The 26,472-nt window shown below is 39.3% G+C and overlaps 1 protein-coding gene across 5 annotated transcripts in view; it reads left to right on the forward strand.

The window, feature by feature from the left end:
* Positions 1–26,472, forward strand: part of arvcfb (ARVCF delta catenin family member b) — a 201,064-nt gene that overhangs the window by 29,486 nt on the left and 145,106 nt on the right. Inside the window, exon 2 of one of the 5 annotated variants that reach the window (XM_077560509.1) lies at positions 9,526–9,598. The exons of the other annotated variants lie outside the window; for them this stretch is intronic. The gene's annotated coding sequence lies outside the window, so the exon portion shown is untranslated. The remainder of the gene's footprint in view (positions 1–9,525; positions 9,599–26,472) is intronic. 5 annotated transcript variants of the gene reach the window in all.

Here is a 26,472-nt window from a genome sequence, read left to right on the forward strand (position 1 = left end):
GTTGAGGTGGGTCAGGAACTGGTGATTTGTGGGAAAATGTAGCCAGAGGAAATGAAAAAGTAACATGAACTGGTGTCAGGGTCTGGTTTAGGACAAAGTCTATGCAGCCCTGTACGCAGCCCTAGAACGGTGACGTCAAGGGGGAGCACTGGTGGCTGAAGCACCTGACTGAGGGCAGGTGGGCGGCGACGGTAACTGACTGTATACAAGAAGACTGAAGGCTCAGAGGCTGGAACATGCGAGTGGCAGTGCACTGCAAGGCTCGCCTATTCAACAGGGAGAAATGCTGCAGGGAGCTTGTGATAGTTTGCTATTTATCTGAAGTCCACATTGCTTTTTTTTTGGTCTGAAAAAATTGCACCTCTCGAAGCATCTTGCCGCTCTTGACTCACGCCAATCCCACACAGCCAAGGTATTCATAAATATATTTTGCTCACCAGTCCAATTATCCTGCTCTTGTTGCCACTTACACTGGGTGCATTTTGTTTGGTCTGATCCTTTTGTCACACGGTGCGGTGTTATGGGAGGGAGGTGGACCCACATACAGGAAAAGCAGCCTGGTGGCTCAAAAACATGTTGATTTAGAAAATAATCAAAGAAAAGCACTAGATGAGTCAATATTTGGATAACAGTAAGCAGCATCAGGGAACCAAACATACTGAAAATGGATTACAAGACTTCGAGACGGGGCTGATTGGAGGAGATAAACAAGGAGATGACTGACAGAGGGATGAATGGCAAGCTACAGGTGATGGACAGTGTAGTAATAATGATAGCGGCTATGAGCGATTGGCATGAGAGGTGGTGGGAAGTGATCGGATGAACACAGCAGGGCAAGACAGATCACATGCTTGAGCACAGACACAAGAGGGAAGATAAAGGATCTTAAATGCAGAAACCCAAACAAAATTGTTAAACTAACAGTCCAGTTGCGACTGAAAATACGCATGCTTGATCTATAAATGTATTGCCTGTTCAAGACAAGATCAATGAATATTATACATGTTTTACAGCACTTTACATGATTTTGCTATTTGATTTAATGTAAATGAATTACAATTAGGTCCTACAATTGATTGATGACTAGTCCAAAGTGTTGGCTTCAGCTAAACCTGTGACCTTAATGAGGTCAAGCGGTATGGAAAAGGGAGTTAAAATGCATTAAACCTTCCAATATTGTGCTCTGCTACTCCATTTGAAGGCAGAAGAGACTACTACTACTTTTGTGGTCCTTCACCTTGTCTTCTTTTTAAAATAGGTTTGAAGCTTCTTTTTTCCAGACAAAGATTATTTTTCTTCCAGTGAAGAGAGAATCCTCTTACCTTGCTGACAGTTTTTGTCAAAAACAAAACAAAACTGAGTGTCTGTCATTTAAAATATTGCTGTCCTTGGTGACGGCATCCTTACAAAGCAGCTAAGTTTCTGGGTTGATATGATAAGCACATACAACAGCTGGTGGTCAAAAGCTAGAAAAAAACACACATTTTGAAATCCTAAGTCTGCCTGTAGTGATGTCCAAATACCTTCTGGGCATTCACAACATGCTTATGGTCACGCACAGTGGGCCCGTGGGCTACATAGTGCAGTAAAACATTTTCTGAATGTGGATGAAGACTTGTAAGTCCCTAACTCAGCGGTTGTATTATTCCTTACCCTTTAGTAGTGTTAATTTTGTCAAACGAAAGCTAAACAAAAATAATTTAATAAAAAATAAATAAATAAAATAAAAACACATACTGTATTCACCGGACTTAGACTAGACTAAAACACTCATCAGTATGCATTTTTGTCGACTAATGAAGACGAGACAAAAATGTACTTCATGAATAAAAATTGGATTGAAATCGATGGACATTTTAGTTCATGAACTAAAATGAGGCGAAGATTATATGATTTTGTCAAATATTATCTGCTAGACTGTCACGTCTGTGACACTGCCATGTGACACAGTGATACACCCCCTTTTAAATCTGCAGCTAGCAAGTGCAACATGCACAAATACATGGGACAGACAGGAGGTGGATTCACGGTGAAAAATGAAACACAAAACTATATTATGATTATAGTTATAATTTAACATTAATCCACGGCTATAACGTTCCAATAATAAGAACAATGTTAATCCGACGGCTAGGATAACTGATGCTGGCTAATTTACTAGCTTACATAGCATGGAGCCAGAGTAGCCACTGTAATCGTGTGAAGTTGTTTTTCTTTAAAGAGATGAGAGAAAATTTTATGTGAAATAGTTTTTGATCTGAAATGTTCAACATAATCTGCTGACAAAAAATATACATGAGTAAAAATAATTGTCCTGACTAAAACTACACTAAAACGTTGACAAATAAAATAATGTTTTTTGGACTAAAATAAAGACTTAAATGCTAGATTTTTGGTAGACTAAGAATGGACTAGGAGGTTGTCTAACTGTGATAAAAACTGACAAGCGTGAAATTGTATTGGACTAAAACAGACTAAATTTAAAAATGGCCGATAAAATTGACACTACCCTTTGGGTACTGTCTTTTTTTCCCCTTTAGATTCCCTTTTAGATTGGCTGAGCATCCAAAGTTCATGTTCTAAATTCCATTTAATTGTTTTGCACTAATTTGTGCTCTTATTTGAACATACAGTATCGGCAGATCCTCATGCGTTGCTTCTTCATACAACTTTTATAGTACACTAAGTGACAGCAACTGAGAAATCATGTACTGTAAATTTTGATTGTACTGTAAATTTTGATTGCCCTGTTGGAACCCTGCTATTGTTTTTCTCCTTGCTCGAACATCATTCGGCCTGACCTCAACAACAAAGGCTTACACAATCTCAAACTTAAATTATTTTATCATTTCAAGGGCCAAGCAACCTTTGTCCATTCAATCGCCTGCTACAATGCAGATTGACTTTGATTCGGAACAGTGTTGTTCAGAATTTAGATTTGGAAGATGCCACTACGAATATCAACCTATGTAGCATTGTTGTGCTGCTCTTCTTCACTTCTCCTGGAACAGCTCCAAACAAATGTAAATATTGTGTATCAGGGGTCTTGAACACACGGCACAAGGGCCATTTGCAACCTCCAGGATGATATATCGCAGCTACTTGACATCAAGGTTTAATGTTTGTGCAGCCCCTATGCGGTTTGTGTGTATGTGTTGTAACATTTGTAGGCTACATAACAACTTTCAGTGAAAGGCAATTCTAAAATGAAATCAAGTGGAAGGAAAACATATATCATACCAGTCCCATTCATGTCTTTCTCAAAACATGCCGTGAAGAGAAAGGTTGGCGATGAGAGCAGACAATTTCACATGATATGTCACGTGATGTTTACATCAATCTCCATGTGTCACAGCTGTAAAAGGAATGTTCTGAATAATGTAGTGGCACATATAAAAGGCAGCTCGCAATCGATCACGTCACATGCAAATAGTTGACCAAAGCTTCAATGACAAAAAAAAGTCTCCTTGTATACCCGGCTATTGATTCCACGGCGCGCATGCATGCGTGTGTGCATAAAGAGTCCAGAACAATGCAATGGATTTTTGTTTAGGCATTTTCGAGTGTTAGTGTGGGCTAGATTCCACGCCACGTTAAGTCCGTCTGAATGGTTTTTTAGTGAATGCTGCTGTGTTCCAGTTTTCATAGCAGTGTTGAATCAGCTTCTCCATTTCTCTAATTGTTTCCCCCCTTTTATTGTAGGAAGCACACTTGGCATATATTGTATGACATATTTGTTGTTCCAGACTAGAGAGAGCTGTGAATTTCTGCTGAGCTTCTCTCAATTCTGTATTTACCTGTAGTGTTGATGCTAATTCCCCAAAGTGATTGCTTTTTAACAAGAGAAGTCAACCCAGTAATTTTCTTCACAATAATATGTTATATGTGCCCCTACTAGTCTAAACACGGCATTCTGATTAATATTGTGTTTGTGGAGTATGAGTTAAGCAGCAGTATCCATCCACCCGTTGATATCTATCTCATCAGGTGGCCATTTTGCCACTTGCTGTCGACTTAAAATGACATCACAGTTGCTCATAGCTCAGCTAACAACCAATCGCGGCTTAGCTTCAGAAAACAGGTGAGCTGTAATTGGTTGACTGAAAATGACATCACAGTTGCTCAGAAAATAGTTGAGCCGTGATTGGTCATTAATTGAGCCCTGAGCAACTGTGATGTCATTTTAAGTCGACAGCAATTGACAAAATAGCCGCCGCAGAGTTGGATAAAAATGGGTCAATTTTGCTGCTTAACTCATCAAATACAACATTAATCAGAGTTCCGTGTTTAGACTAGTGCGGATGGAAAAAATTTGTGTTGACTTACCCTGTAGAAATTACGGTAAGTATATTGCTGATTAACTGAGCATTACTTTTAGCTGGAGAATTATATATATATAAATATATATATATATATATATAATTATAAATTAGAGATAAACCAATATGTTTTTTTCAGGGCTGATACTGATGCGGATTATTAGTAGTCAAGGAGGCCGATAACCGATATTTGAAGCCGATATTCATTTTCAGTAAAAAAAAAAAAAGGGGGGGGATATTCGTCAATTTCTTTTTGAATACAAATGCCAATCTTGACTTTGTTGTAATGTCATAATTAAAAAAAATAAAGCTTATTGAATTTTCTTCTGTACACGTTAAAAAAATAAAAATAAATCTTAGACAATATATTTAATTTTAAATAAAAAAAATAATAAAAAAAACATGTCCAGGGCGCTCCAAGGTTATCAGTATGTTTTAAAAAGTTAAATGGAAATTGGAAACACATTTCTTTGTTTTAATGTCGAACAGAAACAAAAGGTTCAGAAGGTTCCCAGGGTCAGCAGCATCTCTTATGAAGTTAACTGAAAATTTAAATAATTGTTCCCTGAGATTAAAAGGGTTTTTGCTTTACCTTTTATCGTCCGTCAGATTTGGAAAAAAGGCAGATACTGATATTCGTCTAAATGCCCAATATCGGCGCCGATAATCTATGTGCAGCACTAAGTACAAATATTCTTCTTCCAGATGAATCAGGGGAAACAAGTTTGAAAATCAAAATTTGACCTACCTGTTTAAAATGTGATTAGATAATAGTTCATCCGCATAAGACCCTTACAGCAGAATCATCTAGAATGAAAATCATGTAATTTCATGAAGCACCGCTCTAAGCACCTTTAATCGCTTTTTTTGTTAGTGTCTCAATTGAATTGTTTTAGAGAAAAATGTATTCAGAAATGGATTTTGGTTGAAGTGCCCCGGTGTTAATAATATTCAGGAGAACAGAAGCCCACTATCTGCTCTGAATGGCAGATGAGGTAACAGGATGTCTTATGGGTTTTTGCTCCTCTCCAGATGGTTGCCAACTCCTGTTGCGACTGAAATCCAGTAAGACACCCCCATCCCCCACCAAAACATAAGCAAAGCCGCATGCACTCCCCCTTCTATCACTTGATCCCATTTGCAGTAAACTCAGGGGATCGCTGATCAACCTTCAGCAAGGTCACTGAGCAAGTTACTCTTTTCCAAATAAAGATCTAGTAGCCCATACAGCTGTATAAGGTGTGGCTCTTCTTTGCTAGTGGCAATCTTTTAATGATGAGTCAACAACAGGACAAACATTGTAGAAAATGCATCTTTACAGGAAGCTGGGTTTGAAAAAACACATTCACCTTGAGTAAGACTGTTCAATTGTATCCATTAGAGGCCAATATTTATTCGAATACTGTACATACAACCCGCACACTACAACATGCTATTTCCTTTCCAATCTGACCGTCATCAATTGTTACCTTAGCCTTGCGACACTGTGATGTAATTGTCAATCGTCAGCAAGTGACACAATGGCCCGCCCCTCTGAGATTGACATAAAGGGTGGATTTTGCTGCTTAATGCATATTCCACAAACCCCATATTGATCAGAATGCCATATTTTGACTAGTAGGAATGCATAGGACATTGTAAATAAGATTTTTCTTTCGGACATGTTATTACAACAGACTTTACCAACCACATCTCATTTACATTCGAAAAGAAAAAAGGCTGACTGATTGAAGTCATGGCTTATTAAATCCCCGTCCCTGTTTGACTTTAGAAATAAAACCACTATCAAGAGGAAAATATTATTCAAAACATCCGGTAGTCAAAACTAATTATTTAAGTTTTTAATGTTTATTTTTAGAAGATGCTATACCACTTTATATGTATGTATATGGATGCTACTAATCGGGGAACACACCAAAAAAAAAGCTTTCTGAAAACCTTCAGCACTAACACTAATAAATTATTTTACTACAAAATGTGAAGATGCTCGCATATATCAATGCAAAGTGATAGGGTTTGGCCTCACTAGCCAGAGTGAATATGTGTCATTAATGACAATGAGGCGCTACAATAAAAGTAGCTCTAATGTCATCCTCATGGTGGTGCTAAAGGAAAATTATTGGTCCTGTAAGTCTCCCAGCCTTGAAAAAACATACAAACTGTCATGACTGGTTGTATCGTAGCTAAAGATTTCTGAGTCTGGGAATCCATTCCCTCAAATGATCTGAGAAGAAAAACCACAGCAGTGATTCTAGCCTGCCTGTCTGCGCCACCGTCATTACCTGTGTTCCTATGGAAACAGAATATCCTCTGGAGATAAAATGGTGTTTACCTTTATGCTTTGTTTATGTTTCCTGCAAATCCTGCATCTATGTGATTCCTTATAACAGCCATGAGAAAGTGATAAATAAACCCGAACCTTGAAAATATGACACAAAACAACAGAGGCACATTTATTTCTGTCGCATTAAAATTGTATGTAATAATCATTTAACATTTTTTTTTAAATCTATTTAGATTGTCCTTGTACCGCATTACTGCTTGCAAGGCCACCATTACCCAACGGTGCAGCCGTAGTCCATATGGTCCTGCCTGCCCTTCCTGCATCCCATCTTCACCAATGCCTCTTGTTCTCAGCGGGTGAGGAGATATTATACAGCATCATGTTCGGAAACCTGGGCTGAACTCCAGCAATCCCAATTTGATAGTCTCTTATTTTTATAGACTCACGAGAACTGGCAATTTGGCGGCTGCAATCGCAAATAGTGTTCCATGAATAATATAATGAGTGTACTTCCTGCCCCCCCCCCACCCCCTTTCCAGGAGCGCTAAATCAGGAGCATATAATTAAATGAAAAAATTTAACCAAATTGTAGTGGTGCATGTGCACACACTATACATTAGCTGCAGATTGACCCATGTATTCAACCAAGACAGAGAAAATTGGAGTTCATGTCTCACAGTTTGTGCAATGGAAGTCATTCATCCCCTGAGTGTTCATTGACGGCTTTTTGCCTCTGTTTTCAACTTTCTCGACTCATCTGTGATATTAAATAACGTGTCAGCATGGTCACTTCCAAGGTGCCCACCAAGGTGTGACAAAAAGTGGGACCTGTATGGGTTTTGGACCAGGCATGGGCAACTGGTTGATCAGGTCTGAGTTGTAATGATTCAAAACACCGACAATGAGAGTCAAATCACAGACAGCAGGAGATCTAAAAGCTGGACTGTTTTAGTAGCTGGCGAGCAAGTATATCATTTTGGGTGGGGGTTGTCCAGTGTTAGTCGTGTCAGCCATGCGTGAAAGTCAGTTGGTCAGACAAGGCGGTATTGCACAGTGACAGCTTGACGCGCATCCTCGACCAATCTCACTGCTCTCATGGTATACCCGCCCCTAATCTGGACCATCAGCCAGCAGGTTCTGCTTTATTAAACAGAAAGGCAAATTGCTTTTCAATCGATCATACTCTTGAGTGTATCCACTCCATCCACTTGCCTCCCATACATTGTATTAATGGGAAAAGGCTGTGCCAGTCCATTCTGTTGTTGAGGAAGCCAGTTAAAAACACCATCATGTGCCCTGCTTGTTTATAAACAGGGTTGGGAGGGTTACTTTTAAAATGTAATCCATTACAGTTCCAAGTTACCTGCTAAAAAATTTAGTTAGTAACGTAATCCAAGTACCATACTATTAAAGTAATGTAACTGGATTACTCCAATATTGAGCATGCTCATGAAGACAAAATAAAAATAAATATCACCACAATATATATTCTTTACAATGTGCCCCTGCTATTTGCGGGTGATAGGGACCCGGTCAGCCTAAATAGCAAAAATCCTAGTGTAATTAAAAAGCATGTAGGCTATTGATTGATTGACTGAAGGCCATATGCTGTTTTCGAACTGTCACTGAAAGCAACCACACCTCACAGTTTGATATCCCAGTCACAAGTTTAGCGTGTATATGTTGTGTATGATGTTTAAATAGTGAATTGGTGGGAGGAAGATTTGTTTGGAAGGTGTAACTCGCATTATGGTTGTAGGCTAGCGGGCTAGCTAGCAAGAAGCTACAGCGCGTAGCATGCCGCTGGACTCTTAGCTCAAATTTTTGCTCCGAGTAAATTCCAGTGAATACCGGTCGCCATTTCCTCGTCCCGTCCGTGAAGCTCTTTTCAAACTGCCCGCGTGTGGAGGACACGACTAGTCAGTTCGTTCGTTCCCACCTCCCCGACATGTCGCAACGGTCCCACTCGCGCGGGCGTGCACGCTCTCTCTCTCTCTCTCTCTCTCTCTCTCTCTCTCTCTCTCTCTGTCTCTCTCTCTCGCCCTCTTTCGCACTCTCTCATCGTAGAAATTGTAATCCCTCGAAGTAATCCCCATTTTTTAATAAATGTACCTGTAATCTGATTACATGTTTTTTTCCTGTAACTGTAATGGAATAGTTACAATTTTTTTGCTATCTGATTCTGTTACTCCCCAAGCCTGTTTTACACTTTAACATGGATGCTTTTTTGACAGGTTAATCTGAGATACGAATCACAATTGTCATGGCCAATATGCCATTGTTGAAACGTTTGCCTCTCTGGTATTATTACCCTTTAAAAAAACAACTAAAAGATCATTCTGTTACATAAACATGATTCACAGTGTGCATTAGAGTGAAAGATGCTTTCCACTTTTCACTTGCAGCCTCCCAAGTGATTGAAACTTTCTTCAGTTCTTTAAAAGGCAGACTTTGACATGACAACTTTTGGTAACTTTGTGACACACCCTTGCACCGCCAAATGAAATGTATCCATTTTTTTTCAGTACTTAGTTTTGAATGACAGAGCTTTCCATTTGACAATGTCTCAATATTGTGGTTGTAGTTTGCATCATAAATGGCTTTCATTTGACCTGTTGTGCCTTATTTTATATTATTTGCATTTGGTTTGAGAGTCCTCAAACATCCTCAGAGCAGACACAATTTTATGTAACTGTTGGTCAATGTTATTTATATTTGTACTGGTAGTGTTTCAAGTGACAAGAGAGTGTTCTCAATACTATCGTCAAATTATTGAATATACTGCTGCACCCTAGTTTAGATCTATAGCCTTAAATTTGAAACCAGACTAAGGTATGTGCTGAGGTTCCTGTTATCTTGAGTGCATTGATAAAGTGCTTATCTTCTTTGAAGGCAGACTTATGTTAAGTCTCTGCCTGACAGGTGGAGTGTGATCCTGCTCTGATAAATGTGCTCCTGCTCTGATATTTGTATGTGCCTTTCACCTCAGGCTAAGGTGAGTACTTTGTACTTTCTCTACCCAACCAAACGTGTGTGTGTGTGTGTGTTTTTTAAATGGACTGAATTATAGTTGTGCTTAAACTGTAAATGTACAATAGCTCAATGTCACTTAATGACACAAATAATGCTCTGATCCGTCACCAAAATTGACTTGTACATCGCTACTCATGTCAACTTCAATCTCTGAAAATGTCAGAAAAATGTCAGAGCTGGAGCCTCTCCCATCCTTGACTTGATTCTACTCAAGTACACATAAAGACAATCAATCATGCTCACCTTCCTAGCGTGCATGTTATCATAGGGCAGGAAGTGGAAATTCCTCTAGTACTTTTGATATACAGTACTGCATAACGTTTAGCATAAAAACACAGTGACAAAATATTGTTAACAAAGACCTTTCTTTCTGATGTAGAAGATGATTAGCCAATGTGATAAACTGCCGCAATATGGCACTATTCCCGAGGAGGACCAAGATATATATATTTTTGCTTTAAGTATCAGTCGCTTGTATCGTCAGCTTCCACTAGTACCTGATACCTTCGGTATCCATTCCCGAGTATCGGTACTCGCCCAATCCTAATAAAAATGATTCTTGTTAAATAACTTAAAACAAATTAATGCATGTTTGGCTATGACATTTAAAAAAAAACTTCTTTTTTTTAAGTCACTAAGTACATACTACAATAAATGTTGTCATTGTGACTGAGTGCGAACCTTGAGATTGTGATTGAGTCTTTCCTTATAAACTTGTTGATTCAATGATGCAAATTTTGCTATGATAGCCTCTATTTCCATCACTAAACAAAACTGTACACACAGTGAGCTAAGATGTCTCTGTTGAAATTAGGGATATTGCGTAGAATTCCTAAACATCCTTGCTGTTCTTCCGAAAGTATTTGTTTTTGAAAAATATTGTCTGGTTACCACCTAACAACCAGTTTGGTAACCCGGGAGCTAGGAGCTGAAGTTCAACTAATTTGTGGTAGCCTGACTAATGGTCTGCCTCCTCTTTAGTGCCTTGGACAATAGGACTCCCCGTAGTTATTTTACAAGAACACAGAGTTGCTAAAGTTTGCTGTCCCTTTTTGCTTTGGAGAATTATCTTGTTTGTGGCAGCTAAAATGAAGCGTACTTAAATAGTTTGACAGTTGATTAAGTGAATCGCAACTTCAGGTCATGTCTTGTTTCCTTTGTGGTTTTCTGGGAATGAACTACTTTTGCTGGCTCTTTGTGGGGGCCGCACTACATCACTGGATATGCTTCTGTGCAGCTCAATGAAGAGGACTGGCCTTGGCTGAGATAATCACTTTAGGGTTTGGCATGAGGGGGAAATTATAAATCTTGCAACACATTATTGTGAGGAGAACCAGACTCTGACACTGTGTCTGGAGATCACTTTATCTCCAACACTTCGCCCAAGCTACGATACTCCCTCACTTGGTTCCTTGTCTATACTATTCCACTAAAAGGCAGGACTGCGGAGATAAAACAACAAGTAGCTGCTTCATTGCTTGCAATCGTGCAGTCCTTGCTTTTATGTTTGATCAAGATGAGAATAAGTGTCCAACGGTAGATTGACTGACAACAAATTGGCTTTAAGAGAGGTCAAACCACACTTTGAAAAGCTCCTTGAATGCCCCATAATTCTAGCAGGAATCATTCAGCGCATCAGACACCTGTCGTCCTTGTGGTGGATTACTCCCTCTTTGGGAGATTGAGCTTCTTCCCACAGGCCATAAACATGCAAGTTAGGTTAATTGGACACTCCTAATAAGACATTTTTACACATGCAATATAACACAATGAATGCAGTTTTGTACTATTATCATTGAATGGAATCTAGAGGGGCGGCACGGTGGCCGACTGGTTAGCACGTCCGCCTCCCAGTGCAGAGGACATGAGATCGAGTCCGGGCTTCGGCCTTCCTGGGTGGAGTTTGCATGTTCTCCCTGTGCTTGCGTGGGTTTTCTGCGGGTACTCCGGTTTCCTCCCACATTCCAAAGACATGCTTGGCAAGCTAATTGAACACTCCAAATTGTCCATAGGTGTGGTTGTGAGTGTGAATGGTGGTTTGTCTCTGTGTGCCCTGCGATTGGCTGGCAACCAGTACAGGGTGTACCCTGCCAGCTGGGATAGGCTCCAGCAACCCCCCCCCCCCCCCGTGACCCTTGTGAGGACAAGCGGTTAAGAAAATGGATGGATGAAGAATCTGTTTTAGCTTTACATACTATGCAACAGGTACGTCTTGCACACATGACTGAGTGATAAATGTTAGTCAGCAAGGTGAAGTGCACTGAAGAGGGGCGCTATCCATCCAAGGGTCTGTCCTCCTCTCTAATCAAGGTTGTTTGAACCTTAAATCCGTGCCTTTGCAAAGTGTCCCACAGTTTAATTAACTCTCTTGAGCTTCGTGATGAAAAGCCATTCTAATAGTATGGGAATGCATATTAATCTGCTGGCAAGGGGCCAATTATGCTTGTGTGCAGGCATTGCATGGACTAAAAAGACCTACCCGAGCTTGAGCGCTCATTTGACCACTCAAAGGCTTACTTAACAAACGTTCCTACTTTTCTGCTTTGGCATAGTAATTCTAATATCATTAACTCATTCACTGCCATTGATGGCTATAGACGTCATAAATTCATTTTAACTATTTCTATTAGTTTAACATTTTTTCCCACTTTTTTTTAACAAGAGTATGAAAACCTAGAATTTTTTTTGTACATATAGAACAGATATAAAATTTGTAAATTATTCGTGAGTTAACTAGTAAAGTCATGCGATTAATTATGATTTAAAAAATTTAATCACCTGACACCCCTAATTTTTAATAATCTTTTCTTATATAATAAATAAATTAAATAATTGTAATTATTTTTTTCAAATTTTTAATAATCTGTATTTTTATTTATTTTTTAAGAAAAAATAGGGGCGTCAGGAGATTACCATTTTTAATCGTAATTAATCGCATTACTTCACTAGTTAACTCACAATTAATCACAAATTTTATATCTGTTCTAATACAATAAAAAAAAATCTAGATTTTCATACTCCTGTTAACAAAAGTGGGAAAAATGTTAAACTAATAGAAATAGTTAAAAGGAATTTTTTGACGTCTATAGCTGTAAATGGCAGTGAATGAGTTAATAATAAAGATCCTTAGGAAAAATCATTATGTCACAAACTTGTCATGGCTATTGCTGAGGAAATTTTGGGTCGTATACATTCAGTTTATAAACAGCCATCTGAAAATAGCTACATTTCAAGGATGACTTTCAAGTTGTAGTACCAACAATAAGTGGAGATCATCCTGACAAACTCCATCACGGTATGGGAAATATACCAAACAGGACAGGAAAGCTCTCCAGTGTGCCATTAAAACTGCACAACGCATCTGCGGAATAGCCTTCACACCATGAAACCACATGTATGGATGGCAGCCATTAGCCATGACAGCACACATCCACAACACACACTTTTCAAACTTCTATCTGGTAGAAGCAACAGGAGTGTCGCTAGAAAAGAGCTTCTTCCCACACGCCAACAGATTCCAAAACAGATGACTTTAAAATCCGTTAAACAATATTTTTCTTTTTGTAATCCTGTCCAATGTTTACATTGTGCAATACTTAATAGTTGAATTCCTGCATCTTTGCACGTAGTGTACTGATTTTTAAACAATTACTAATGCTGAACTTTAATACCGTACATGCTCTTTTATTTTGTAATTTTCAGTGTTTGATAATTGTTCGTATGCACACTCCCTAGGCCCCCTTTCTTTCAGTATTCATATTCACTCATTTAGAATTGCTCTTTTTTAATGTTTTTTTTTTCTTTTCTAAATGGGGGGAGACTATCAAAGTAAGAATTTCATTCCTCAGTGCTTCCTTTGTGTTTTTACTATGCACATCAAATAAACATTTGGATCTTGAACAATAATGAATATTGCTTTCATGTTATATTGATATATTGATGCAAATGCTTAATTAGTCCGGTTTTATTTATTCTATGTACCGTATTGGGTTAATGGAAAATTGTGTGCTCCGACTGGTCCAATTGTCCAAAGTCACTTGAAATAAACGGTGCAGGGGATGGATGGATGGAAAATTGTGTGACTTTGTTTTCTTTAATTAGTTTATACATGGTTGTGACAAATCTTAAATTGTAGATCATTCCTAATAAACCTACAGGTTATTTGGTCAAATACTGTAGCTTGCATGCTAGATAACTAACACAAAAATTGCATAACACATGCTGGATGCATGTTATGTGATCCGGTACATGATCTTAATGACAAATGTTTCCATGTTTATTATTGAAGGTGGAGTGTCCAGTTAAATGGGCTGAATCCTACAGAATGTTGGACTATTAAAGTGGAAGTCAACCTTAAACATTTCTTGACAATAATATGTTATATGTGACCTCACTAGTCTAAACATGACATTCTGATTAATATTACATTTGTGGAATATGACTTAAGCAGCAAAATCCAGCCGTTTTTATCCATCTCAAGAGGTGGCCATTTTGCCACTAGCTGTCGACTGAAGATGACATTAATGTTGCTCAGGTCTCAGTCTTGATGCAAGTGTGATCATGACCACAAAGCTAGCTTTCTCACCAAATGTGCTGTTATCTCCGCAATAAGATGGAGCTATATTTTTTACAACATAATTTTCCCTCTTTATCCACTCACTTTTAACCCTAAATGACCATATTACATCTGAATTGCTTTTTTGTCATTGACTCTCTCAAATATTGCTTATTACGCATTTGGGCTCATTCAATGTCAGAATGTGCTGGAGCAATGACAGCATATTAATAAGCCGGCAAATAGCACTTTGCTACGTGCATCGTGCAGTTACACCAAGGAGAGCAGCTCCCCTTTGGGCAGCAGACACAGCTTTTTGAATTGGTTGAGAAAGGTGGGCCAAAAACGTTTGCTGCTATGCAGTCAACTCCAGTCCAGTCTAATTTGCGGTCCTTTTAAGAAGTTAGGTTGTAGTGATAGAGGCTTTGAGTTCATCTCATCTAATTTACTACAGTAATGAGTCTAACCACACCAATAAAGTGTTTGCAGGGGTTTCGAGGAACTTGGACAATCACATGCTTGAATGAGTCTATATCATTTTGCAGTACTTGTGGTTGGATGGTTTAGAGCTGGTGCTAATGTTTAATTTTAATTTCTGTGTTCTAGTTGTCATGCATGTACTGTGGCATTGGAGTTTGGATGCAGGAAGGATTGGGAAAAAATGTAAATAAGGACTAAAACAAGATGCTGTTTTGGATTAAATTTTTTTAGAGAAAATGTTTAGATTTTTGTTGTTGTCTAATTGTAAAGTACGCAAAAAGGCTACCACACTGAAAAAAAAAATCACAAATGTAATATTGAGAGCTTAAAGTCAAAATGTAACAAGAAAAAGTCACTGAATAAATTCTCACATTGAATTCAGTGTTTCCTTAAAATGATTATAAAGCTCTTAGACATTTGAGACATTTACATTTTTAGCATACTTGTAGCATAAATCGGGTCAATTGATTATTTAATTAATTGAGGGCAACTCAAGTTTAACGCCTGCCCTAACCTCGAGCACCTTTCAGGGGCACCACATCTGTTTTTGGATTATTTTTTTGAGGATAACAGACTCAAAAAAAAAAAAAAAAGTAACTACATTGAAAACAAATATAGAAATGACTAGTTTTTAAATGTAACTCAAACAAAATTTTGCATTTTGTAGCCAATTTTGTAAACCCTGCCCTTGCTAATAGTAATTTCAGCACAAAGAAGTTATGAGGAAGTGTGATTACAGTTCATTATTTGAGCTCTTAATTTTTTATTGCACCTTGCATTATTATCTCCTTATTTAGGCTTTATGTTTAGAGAATATGACAGGTGGTTATGTTTTCATAATTGTTCCGAGATACTGAGTGTGATCTAGTAAGTTATTACATTTTTGATCGTATACAACATAACTATTGACGTTGGTTACTTAATCGAATGTTTAATCTATTTTAGATTGATACATGAATATATATGAAATATACATCTTCAATAAAACACTGTGAATTAAAGTGGGTCGATCTGAGCCATAAAACTCCAGGGCTGAAAATTAATCCCAGTCCGGCCCTACCTTTGCTTGATTGGCAACCACTCCTGAGTGTAGTTTGCCTTTTGGCCAAAGTTAAATGAAGCCTTCAGCTCCTTGCAATCTGGAGCAAGACAAGCGGTTTAGAAAGGGGATGGATGGATTTTATGCAGCGAGGTTCAGAGCCACATCTACCCCTTTTGAAATGAACTAGAACAGTATTGTGAGCCAGGCCCCCTGAAAAGAAGTCACTTCAAAATCATGGTGAAAGATAACAAAACATTTTTTTTTTTCAGTTTTTACTTCCTTTTGGTATGCTGGGAAGGTTTTTTTTTCTCTACAGTATATCCTCAGTAAGGTAGAATGTGTGCATCATACAGTAACTTTAAATTCATATGGTGTTTTCAATGAAGCTTGACAGTATTGTTTTGGGTGAGGCAGCGGAGTGTTGCCGTAGACAGGGAGCAGCCAGTGTGACTAATCTGGGAATCTCCTCTGTGGCGAGCACGGATGGCCGTCCTTCACGCCTTGCTGATGGAAACTGCAAACCCGTGGTCACCACCCCCAGCAGTTGCAGTGGGTGGGAATGTAGACACAACGTTGCGTGTAGGAGTCATGACTTCAGACTTTCAGTTGGAACGTCATAAATCATCTGTTTCTTGCTTTTCTATTTTCTCTGGATAGGAAATACGTTAACAAGACCCACCAAGTATTGACTGCAAAACACTTTAGATTGTTACAGCTAAAAGTTCTTCAGGGATTTTAGTTTGTGGGTATTCTAAATAGCAGTGGTGTGTTGCATTTGAGTTTACCAAAGATATAAAAACATTTCAACAGTGAAGAACTGCCATTTTGAATTCCAAGGAAACAAATTGGGAATATATGGTGGCTTTGTAAAAATAGGATTGCTTTGTTCATGCTGCAATGAGGCAACTTGAGGAAACCGCCTTCCTGTGTTTGCCTCCAAGCTGGCTGGGGTTCTGCTCTGTTTTCAACCACAGTGGGACAAATGATGAATTTGTAAGTCGTGTGAAAGGAAAAAATAAACAAACCCATAATATATTCTTTACATAATAATTCTTGAGAAATAGCACATACAAAACAGATGTGACAAATAATTGTAAAGAAATGCAGGATAATTGCATTGTTGGGCACTGTAGTCACTGCCCCTAAAATACACATTTAAACTTGCAATGTTTCTGAATAAATTAAATATTCAGAAATGTTGTCTTCAAATTAATAAATGACAACTCATTTCTAAAACACAGTAAACTCACAAATTTGAAACATTTGAATTTGGCCTGAAGTGCTGATGAAGTCATGGTACATCTTCAGGACTTCAGGTATAAAAAGAGTTCACTTCCTACTCGGTGAATGTGAGTTTGAATGGTTGTGTGTCTCCAAATGTTCCCTGCGACTGACCAGTCCATCTTTTGCTCAAAATTAACTGGGATGGAGCTCCAGCTCCCTCCGACCCTGAACAGAGTAAGCCATCTAGAAAACGGATGGATGATTTTGATATGCCATTCTATTATTTCTTGAGTCTACAATCTGCTGGGTCAGAGTTTTGTGTCAAGATGCAATCCGTTCATTTTTCAAATGTGCTGCAAACTGCAGTTCCATCCCCAATCACGATTAGGGCAATCTTGGTCTTTTTGGCACACTACCATCTGTTAGGCCAGTCAATATTCAAGCGGCATTGTCTAGTCAACATAACAGCACACTGACTCACATAGGTTATGTTTTAAAACAGAGTTATTCCGTTAAAAGCGCCCCCCACCCCAACGCGGCCCGCGCCCCCAACCCAACGCAGCAGGACGGGGCACTGCAGGCCCACCAGGCACCCCACCGGCCCACAACCCCCACTCCCCCCACGACCAACCGCCCCCCCCCCCACCCCCGCCACCCACACCAACCCAGCCCCAACCGCCCCCAGGTCCCCAAATCCCCAGACACCCTCCCCACCCCAGCACCCCCCCCCACACCACCCCCCCACCAACCAAGCCGCCACCCCGCCCCCACCCCCACCAACCGACAGCCCCCCAGCCCCCGACCCCAGTCCCCGGGGACACACCGCACCCAGGCATCTGCGCCGAAGAGGGGGCCGGGCAGCGGAGCGGAGAGGGCACCCGCGCCCACCCCACCGCGCGGAGGGACGGAACACCAGGGGCAGAAGGGGAGATGGGGGCACCGGAGGACGGGCGGCATCCCCGAACCCCAGGCCCAGCGGGGAGAGGCCCCGGTTGTCACCCCAACGATCTAAGTGAAAAACTAACCCTGCACAAGGTCCACAGAAAATGTTGTGTTTGGACTATGGAAACACACACACTACCAAATGAAAGATTGAACTCTCATCTTTCATCAGAAAACAAGTTTGTTTCTACCTTATTCCGTTTTTCAGTAATCAACAATAGAAAATGGTTAGTTTCACCGAAATGCTATGTTTTGAAACAAAAAAACGGAGAAAACAAGCTTTTTGTGAAACGATGTTATTTCATGCACTATAGTGAATTGTACACTTCTTTTTGTCCATGAATGATGCCACAAACACCTAAATAGTGCTTTACTTCTGTAAAACACTACCACCAACAATGAAAAAGTGTTTTTAGATTGCAAAATATGTTTATTTCCATTCAACAGTGTAACAATTTGACAAAACAATTTCGCAAACTATTTACAAATGTGTGCAACTGTGGTACTATTTACAATTATGTGGATGTTTCAAATACAGTTTTTCTTTTTGTAACACTCCCCTGCGTGCAAGGAGACGGAGCAGGATTTGCACAACAGATTCGTTTCACTGCGATTGCCCCTTTCTTGACGGCCTTTTTTTCCGGGGAATAGCAAGTAGCAGACTGTACCCACTCCTCCGATGAATATGCATTGGACTCGGGGCACTCTTCGTCGTCCGATTCAACGTCCGCCTGAGCAGAAGTGCTCGGTTGTGCTCCGCGTTTTCCGGTGTTAGCATCGCTGGCCGGTGAGGCTTTATGACGTGGTCATAGCCGCCGCGTCAACGCTTCCAACTTCGGCGTCAACGCTTCCAACTTCGGCGTCAACGCTTCCAACTTCGTCGTCAACCTCGGAGCCACCATCATCATCATCGTCGTCATCACTGTGCTCTTTAGCATTGGTCGATGAGCTGCTTGCAACCGGTCGCCATTGTTCGCTTCCTCAGCCATATCGCTCCGCCTCACGTCTTCTACTGCCGCGTCAACGCTTCCAACCTTGAAGACACCAGCTTCATCATCGATGATGATCATCGTCGTCATCAATGTGCTCTTTAGCACTGGTCGATGCTTTTCGTCTTTGAAAAAAAAGCTCAAGCGTGAGCTGCTTGCAACCGGTCGCCATTTTCGCTTCCCATCCCCAGCCATTGTCCCCTCTAGCTCCGCCTCACGTCTTCTACTGACGCCTACCCAATCTTGTCAAAAGAGAGTCATCGCTGCCATCTAGGGGCCAAAAATAGTCATTAGGTTAACTAGATCTGCTTGAAACTTTCACCACAGCTGGGCAAGGCTTTCCTCCACCCGTTTCCCAAAAAAATAAAAAATAAAATGGAGAACGTCTTTTAACGTCCTTGGCGGCCCTCCGTAGGTTTTTACTAAACGTCATTTAACGTCCTTGGCAGTAATAGAGTTAATTATTTTTTATTTAGTTAATTTATTTATTTATACAGAAGTGCTCCTTCACCGGAGTCCTACCAAGAGATTCCACATCTCTCATGATTTACATTTAGCACCTTGGATGTGTTTGGTTGCTTGTCTTTAGATGATGATTTTTATTTTATTTTATACTTCATATTGATATCGCAAGTCAAAATGCAACTGCATTACCTGAAACATAAAATCCACATCTCTGCTTCTTTGTCTTAAAGTCAATTATGAATAGAAGCCTTAGTGAGTACATTTCTTTATTCCTCATCTCCACACACCTGTTAATGGAAAGAAGAGAAGAAAAGAAATAGTGCCAAACAGCTGTTTGTTTGCTGTCAATTGTGCCTCCAAAAAGTCTTGCTACAAACTTCTTATTTCCCAAATGATTCATCTGTGTTTGTGTGTGTATAAAAGGGAGGAAGGAAGGGAGTGTTGCCTCCTTTTTTCCATCTGGAGAAAAACTGTACTGGAATGTTAATTGGTTTGACTGGTCATCCTCTGAGATATGAAACAAGGCCGTTCCCATTAAAGCTCACAATGGCCCCCCCAAATGTGTGAAGCACAGTGTGTGTGTGTGTGTGTACTGTATATGTGGGAGGGAAGGAATTCTTTTTCATTTCCCGCCTCTCTCCCACACAACTCTCCGGCTCATCATCTCTTAACAAATAGAAAGTCTGAGGTATTAGAGAATGTGCAGTGATTCACGGGAAGGCTCAATCAGAATCTATTATGCAGAGAGAAGCGGCAAAGTTATGAAGTTATGGTAATGAGGAGCTTACTGTGCTACAAATCTTAATGCCATTGAATAATTCCTCTCGATGTCCTTCCTCATCTTGCCCTTCTCCATCATTCTGTCTCCTGTCTATCTTCAAGAGTGCAGCATTGTCATGAAGCCGTATGCATGCTGCTTCAGAGAGGTCATGGTAAATTACACAGACACTACAGACTAGACTACTCACAATATAGCTCGCAATTGAGCTATTTCCTCCCACATGGCATAATTATAATAATTCATATGCCTTATGTTATTTCCGCATTGAATGTATAGTTCAACAAACATAATTTGTACATGTAAAACTCTGTATGGATGCACGGTGTGCACCACCATGAAGGATTTCAAATATAACAAGATGTAGTGATTTTTTTTTTTAACCTTAAATTTAAAGGTTTCACACAAATATGGCATATCATTTTTGAAGTTCAGTCATTTCATGCGCAGGACCTCAATTTACCTGGGCTCAAAAGTATTGGGACAATTGATTGTAAGTGTTTAATTGGCCATGTGTGGTATTTTTCCAATACTTATTACTTAAAGACAAATAATGCTGATGCATGCATTTTCTATCAGGTATTGAGTTAGCATTTTGCAACTATTTGACTTGAGGTAACAATTCGAAATCCAAGAAGATTTAAATGCAAGTGAAGGAGTAAGGTCGGTTTAAGTGACGCAGTCCAACTACACTGACAAATATGAAAAATAGAAGACTGAGGAATTTGCATTTCCAGTTTAGATTAGATTTAGAAAGTACCTCCACATTTATTTTTTTTGCGCAATGATGGTATTTTGAAAAGCATGGCGAAGAAAAAGAACAGTCCATGATCCAAAGCATACCACATCATGATAGATAGGTTATTGTAGTGGAACATGTGCCAGTGCCAGTGCCAGTCCCAAAGTGGGTAAAAATGGCTGCATTGTATGAGGAACGACATCCAGTATGAAGGCAGTGCCAGACAAATCATGTGAGTGACTTGCTGCAGTGAGCCCTGATGAGACCAGCTGTAAAGCCCTTTTCACACTGCATTTAGCAAGGTGCAGTGTGCTGTCGTCAAACTCATTCATTGCGTGTGTGGTGAAGGGCAGGGACCACGGAATGGAGCATTGCTTGGTGGCAGGGAGGGTGTAGCGCGGCAAGAGGTGCCTCAAATTGGGAAATTTGACAGCAGGGCCTTGTGATGTCAGATAAGCGCCTCCAATTGGAGAGGAGCTGGCTGAGTAATTTTGTGTTATTTTGGTGGACTTATTTACAAGTAACTGTATGATTAAACTATCCACGTCAGCACCTCCAAATATGGGCACGTTGGAAACTGATCATTTTGTGTTTCTTTCACATGAGTGAGTGCATTGTGATCAGGGTTTATAGCACAACTACTGCTTTTGTCTTTTTATGATTACACTTCTGGCCAGGTGAGGTTCACCCTGGACTGTTTGCGAGTCAGTCACATAACGTACATAACATTCACTAAATATAACCTAATATGCATGTTTTTGAAATGTGAGATGAAGGCAGAGTACATTGAATATTAATTAGAACTATACAATTGATGGCTATACTTAAAATGATGTTCATTTTTCTAACCACCCTGAAAACTGTATACTTCCCTAAAATTGTAAACATTGGATTTTTGTGAAGCCTCTTAAAGTCATCAATCACATTTTCATTCTTTTGTTTTTAATCCAATAAGGCGGTCTCCAGATCATAACAATTCTGTCATTGTCCTCCTCATGTCTAAACCTAACTGTAGTTTGTTTGAGGTTTCCTCCCCCCTTTTCAATTAATGAGTCATTCTCATAATATCTGCAGTTAAAGTATCAAAACATCCCAGCATGAGCTTTTCAAGGCAAAAGCAGATTTTATTTGATTGCTTGGAGGTGATGATTTCTCTCTCGGCTGAGTCCCAGCATGGAGCCACAGGAAAACCTTTGGGTGGCAGAGGGACCATGCATCGATCTGAGAGGGGGTGAGGATGATGAAGTGAGTGACTGGGCTAGTTTGTCTGTTATTGTACAGCTTGAGTTCGACACAATCTACTGCATACCACATGTTGTAGCGCATTGTTCTTATCTGCACTTGCAAGTATATAACTGCTGTTTCTGTCTAAAAAAAATTGTTTGCTCCTTCTTTAAAATTAAAATTTTAAGTTATAATAGTTATAGTGTTGCAAGATTTGGAGATAACACCTTCATATCAGTGAAGCAAAATCTGAAGTACTTGAATTGGCTGGCCCTTCTTTTCCACTATTCTTGCTTCCCTTTACTGTTTCACGTTAGTACAAAATCAATTGATGGTTGCACATTAGTACGACTTTACCCCTTGCAGCATTTGTGACCTTCTTTTTCCTCATTCCATTTGAAAACCGACACAATCCCCCAGTCTCTGGTTCGTACACCAACTGCTGCACAAAAGGTGGGCAGGGAATTGTAGCTTGAGCCCAAAACCAAGGGGAATCATCCACAAGCTATTACAACTGCCAAATCTCAGGAGCACTTTCAGTGTCATCGAAGCCAAAAATAGAGTAAGACTGAACATTTGTTGTTTACAATTTTGACTGATTAAAATTCATCAGGAGTTATTTTGTCAAGTAGTGAATAATTGTAACAGTGTTACACTCTTTGGGGTAAAAAAAAAAAGGAGACAACATCTGGTACGAACTACTATGCATGTATTGTATTTTGTTGGTAGGTTATGTAGATTTATGATGAGATTTTCTGGTGAGGTGTCTGTAAGTGTCAAGATCTACAAGCTTCTGTGGATTGTTTGAAATTTAAGAAAAGAAGACAAAAAAAACATTTGAAAAAAAATAGTGGGTAATGGTAGCAAAAGCCATTTGTATTTCCTGACAGTTGTCAGCGGGGCATAAGGTTGCAATCCACCTTTTTACTGACTTCATTGGTGAGTTACACAATCTCACGGAGCTGGGTCACACTTTACATAAACAAGGTGACTAGTTTGCAGCCTCCTCAAAAGCATCTTTGCTGTCAGCACTGTTTTAGTCAAGGCACTGCAAGGACTGAAGCTCAGGGCAGGTGGAGAGCGCAGCTGACAGGAAGGGAGGAACAAATGTGTTATGTTCATACACATGGAACACAGGTGTTGACACGGTTAATGTCAAAAAGTCATGCGATGCTTATGGTGCACCAAAATGGGATTTGAGTAAGTCTGCATGAGAGTCGGTACCTACCTGCCATTTTCTTTGTAAACATTTTGTAGAGCTCTGTTGCACAGGGAATTTGTTTTCTACAAAGGCAACGGAAGTAAAATGGAATCATTTTTTTATCACAAAATCAACTGGGAAAATTGTTGAATAACTGATTGAGTAGTGATTAAGTGAGCCAATGATGAGCAAATAATGCAAAAACCACCTTATCCTTGTAGTATTACTTTCAGCCCACAAATGGCAACCAAGACTCTTTGACACGGGGCCCACAATCAACAAAGAAAATAAGCTGCTGCTCCATCCCATTTACCCATCACAATCACCCACAAAGTAGATTTTTTTTTGAAGAGGAAAATGGTGACCTGCCATAGCTGCTGGTGGCACAAGCAGCTATTGACTGGATGAATCCATCCAATGTCCCTGCATTCAGCTGCTAATGATTTTCATCCCTGAAGGGGAGATGATGCTGGGAGGGCTGCCATGGCATCGCCATGGATCCAGATGGCCTAAAACATGAGGGGGTGCATGCGAGCAAATTATCAGCAGACCATATTCCATAAAGTACAAGCTGAATCCCAAACTGGAGCAAAGTCAAACTGTATGTTAGTATGGCCGAGATATTTTTGTCCTCGTGCTCCCCAGACCATATTCAACATACGGAAAATGGCCTTGCAACAGACAGAAGGGAGTAACTTTACTATATCTGTTCTTGTTTATTCCAAAGGTATTTGATGAAGTTGATGGCATTGCTCTTAAAGTCCTCCAACCATGCCTTTATGGTCCTTGCTTTGTGCTAGTGTTGTAGTCAAGACCACACCAACAGAGACCAAGACATTATCGAGACTAGAGAGTATCGAAACCAAGACGAGACCAAGACTTTTGAAGGACAGGACTGACACAAGACCAAAGTCTGTATACATCAAAGAAAAATCACCACAACAAAAACATAACAAGATGGCCAGTACAACAACAAACGCGAATCCACCGTGTACAGTGTTCCCTCACTTTTTGTGGGCATTCCACGAAATGGGTGGGGGGTGGAGGTGGAGTGGGGTAATAATCTCTGAAAAACACGCAAAATAGTGAGGTACAACTCAAGATAAAGTTAAAGTTAAAATACCACTGATTGTCACCCCGTAATTCATGAATTTTTGACCCAAATACAAATCCGCGGTATAGTGAATCTGAGATAAGTGAACCGCAAAGTAGCGAGGACCACTGTATTTTTATTAGAGCTGTCAAACAGTTATATATATATATAAAAAAAAAAAGATTAATGTCATGATTAATCTCTTAATTTAATAGGATTTTTAAGATCACATGTTATATGTTAATTCTTTCGACATTTAATGTTATGAGGATGTCTTCAACATGTTTTTTCATCCTACAATTTTTCTAATCAGTTAATTACTTGCATAATTTATAATGGGAAAAAAAACCCTGTAGTTTGACATGTACAAATATTCTGTATGTCATATGCAAACATATATTAAATGCTTTACTTTTATGCATGTAGTTACGTTTATTGTTCAACACAACCTGTGCTACCTTTAACGCAACCATCCGCTGTTAAGATAAAGGTTTATTGTTTATTTTTTAAAATGGGATCCCTATTAGTTTTCACAATGGTGAAAACGATTCTTCCTGAGGTCCCTCACGGGAACTACAAATAAAACATAATTCTTTACAAAATCAGAATCAACATAATCAACATCATTTACCTCAACATTCCCAAGTGCTTACATAAAATAAAATAAACAAACAGAAAAGAGCCTGCAGCTAACATTCTAGAATCACACTTTACTACCAATTTTCACATTTCATCACATAATTCATTTATATACAAAGTTGTATAACCTCATTCATTATTTCTTTTACAATTATTTCTTTTTTAAATTAGCTTTTTAAACTTAGCGTTTTAACCATAACAAGCAGGGCCTGTCTGGTCTCTGGTGTCATAATTGTGCCTTTTAGTGACTGATAGCAGTTGTGAAAACAAGAAGCCGGGTTTACCCGAAATGTTGATATTTCTTAAAAACAAAACAAGTCGACATGCCAGTCTATCATCCACCATCATCCAAGACAGTCTGACACGCATGCTGTCAACTCTGCATCTAATTAAACAACGGAGGACCAAACGAGCCGCTCTATTCGGAATAATTTGAAGCTTCGTAAGATCTTGTTTTGATGCACTAGACCAAATTGTTGGGCAGTAGTCCAAATGACACAAGACTAAAGATTAAATTAACAATTTAATTATAGTTTCATTTAACAATAATAAGTAGGTACTCCTCCTAATATTTAAGGTATTTCTGCTCATTTTAGACACAATGTCATTGATATGAGAAGACCAAGATAAAGTTTCATCAACAATAACTCACCTGTTCTATGACAGCCCCATTCATAGACGGACATAGTCTAGGATTCAGTCCTATGGCATGTTTGGTAATAAAAACAATACACTTTGTATTCAAAATATTAACTTTTAACTTATTTTCATTGACCCAATTAGAAACCAGTTCATCTTGAAGCAAGCCATTTACAGTGCCAATATTTTCTGCTGCGACATACATGGTGGTATCATCTGCATACATCATTACACCTTCATTTTTTTTTTTGTATGAATGGCATATCATTAACAACGAAGGAATAAAGGAGAGGCCCAAGCCAACTACCAAATACCAGTTTCAAGTGTGACAATGTTTGACAGTGTGCTATTAAACAATACACATTGTTTTTTCTTTGCCAAATAACTTTCTATAAGGTTTAAACCTGTAAGATGGAAGCTTCATCAATAATAATTCATGATCAATAATATCAAAAGCTGCACTAAAATCTATCAGTAAAGTGCCTACTATTAATTTCTTATCAATATATTTTAACCAGTCATCAGTGAGAGATGCCAGAGCAGTACATGTGGAAAATCCTGCCTTATAAGCATGTTGGAAATCAGTATTCATTCTGTTGTTTTAGAAATACTGCTGAATCCGCTTAAATAATATTCCCCTGAAGATTTTACTCAAAACGGGTGGAATACTTATTGGTCTACTGTTAGTTCCTGAAAACTGCTCTCTATTGGTTTTAAGTAGAGGAATTACTGTTGCTGTTTTCCATAACTGCGGAAACACACATTCATCCATCCATCCATCCATTTTCTTAACCGCTTGTCCTCACAAGGGTTGCGGGGGTTGCAG

Source organism: Vanacampus margaritifer, chromosome 3, assembly GCF_051991255.1.
Source record: "Vanacampus margaritifer isolate UIUO_Vmar chromosome 3, RoL_Vmar_1.0, whole genome shotgun sequence".
NCBI classification, from domain to species: domain Eukaryota; kingdom Metazoa; phylum Chordata; class Actinopteri; order Syngnathiformes; family Syngnathidae; genus Vanacampus; species Vanacampus margaritifer.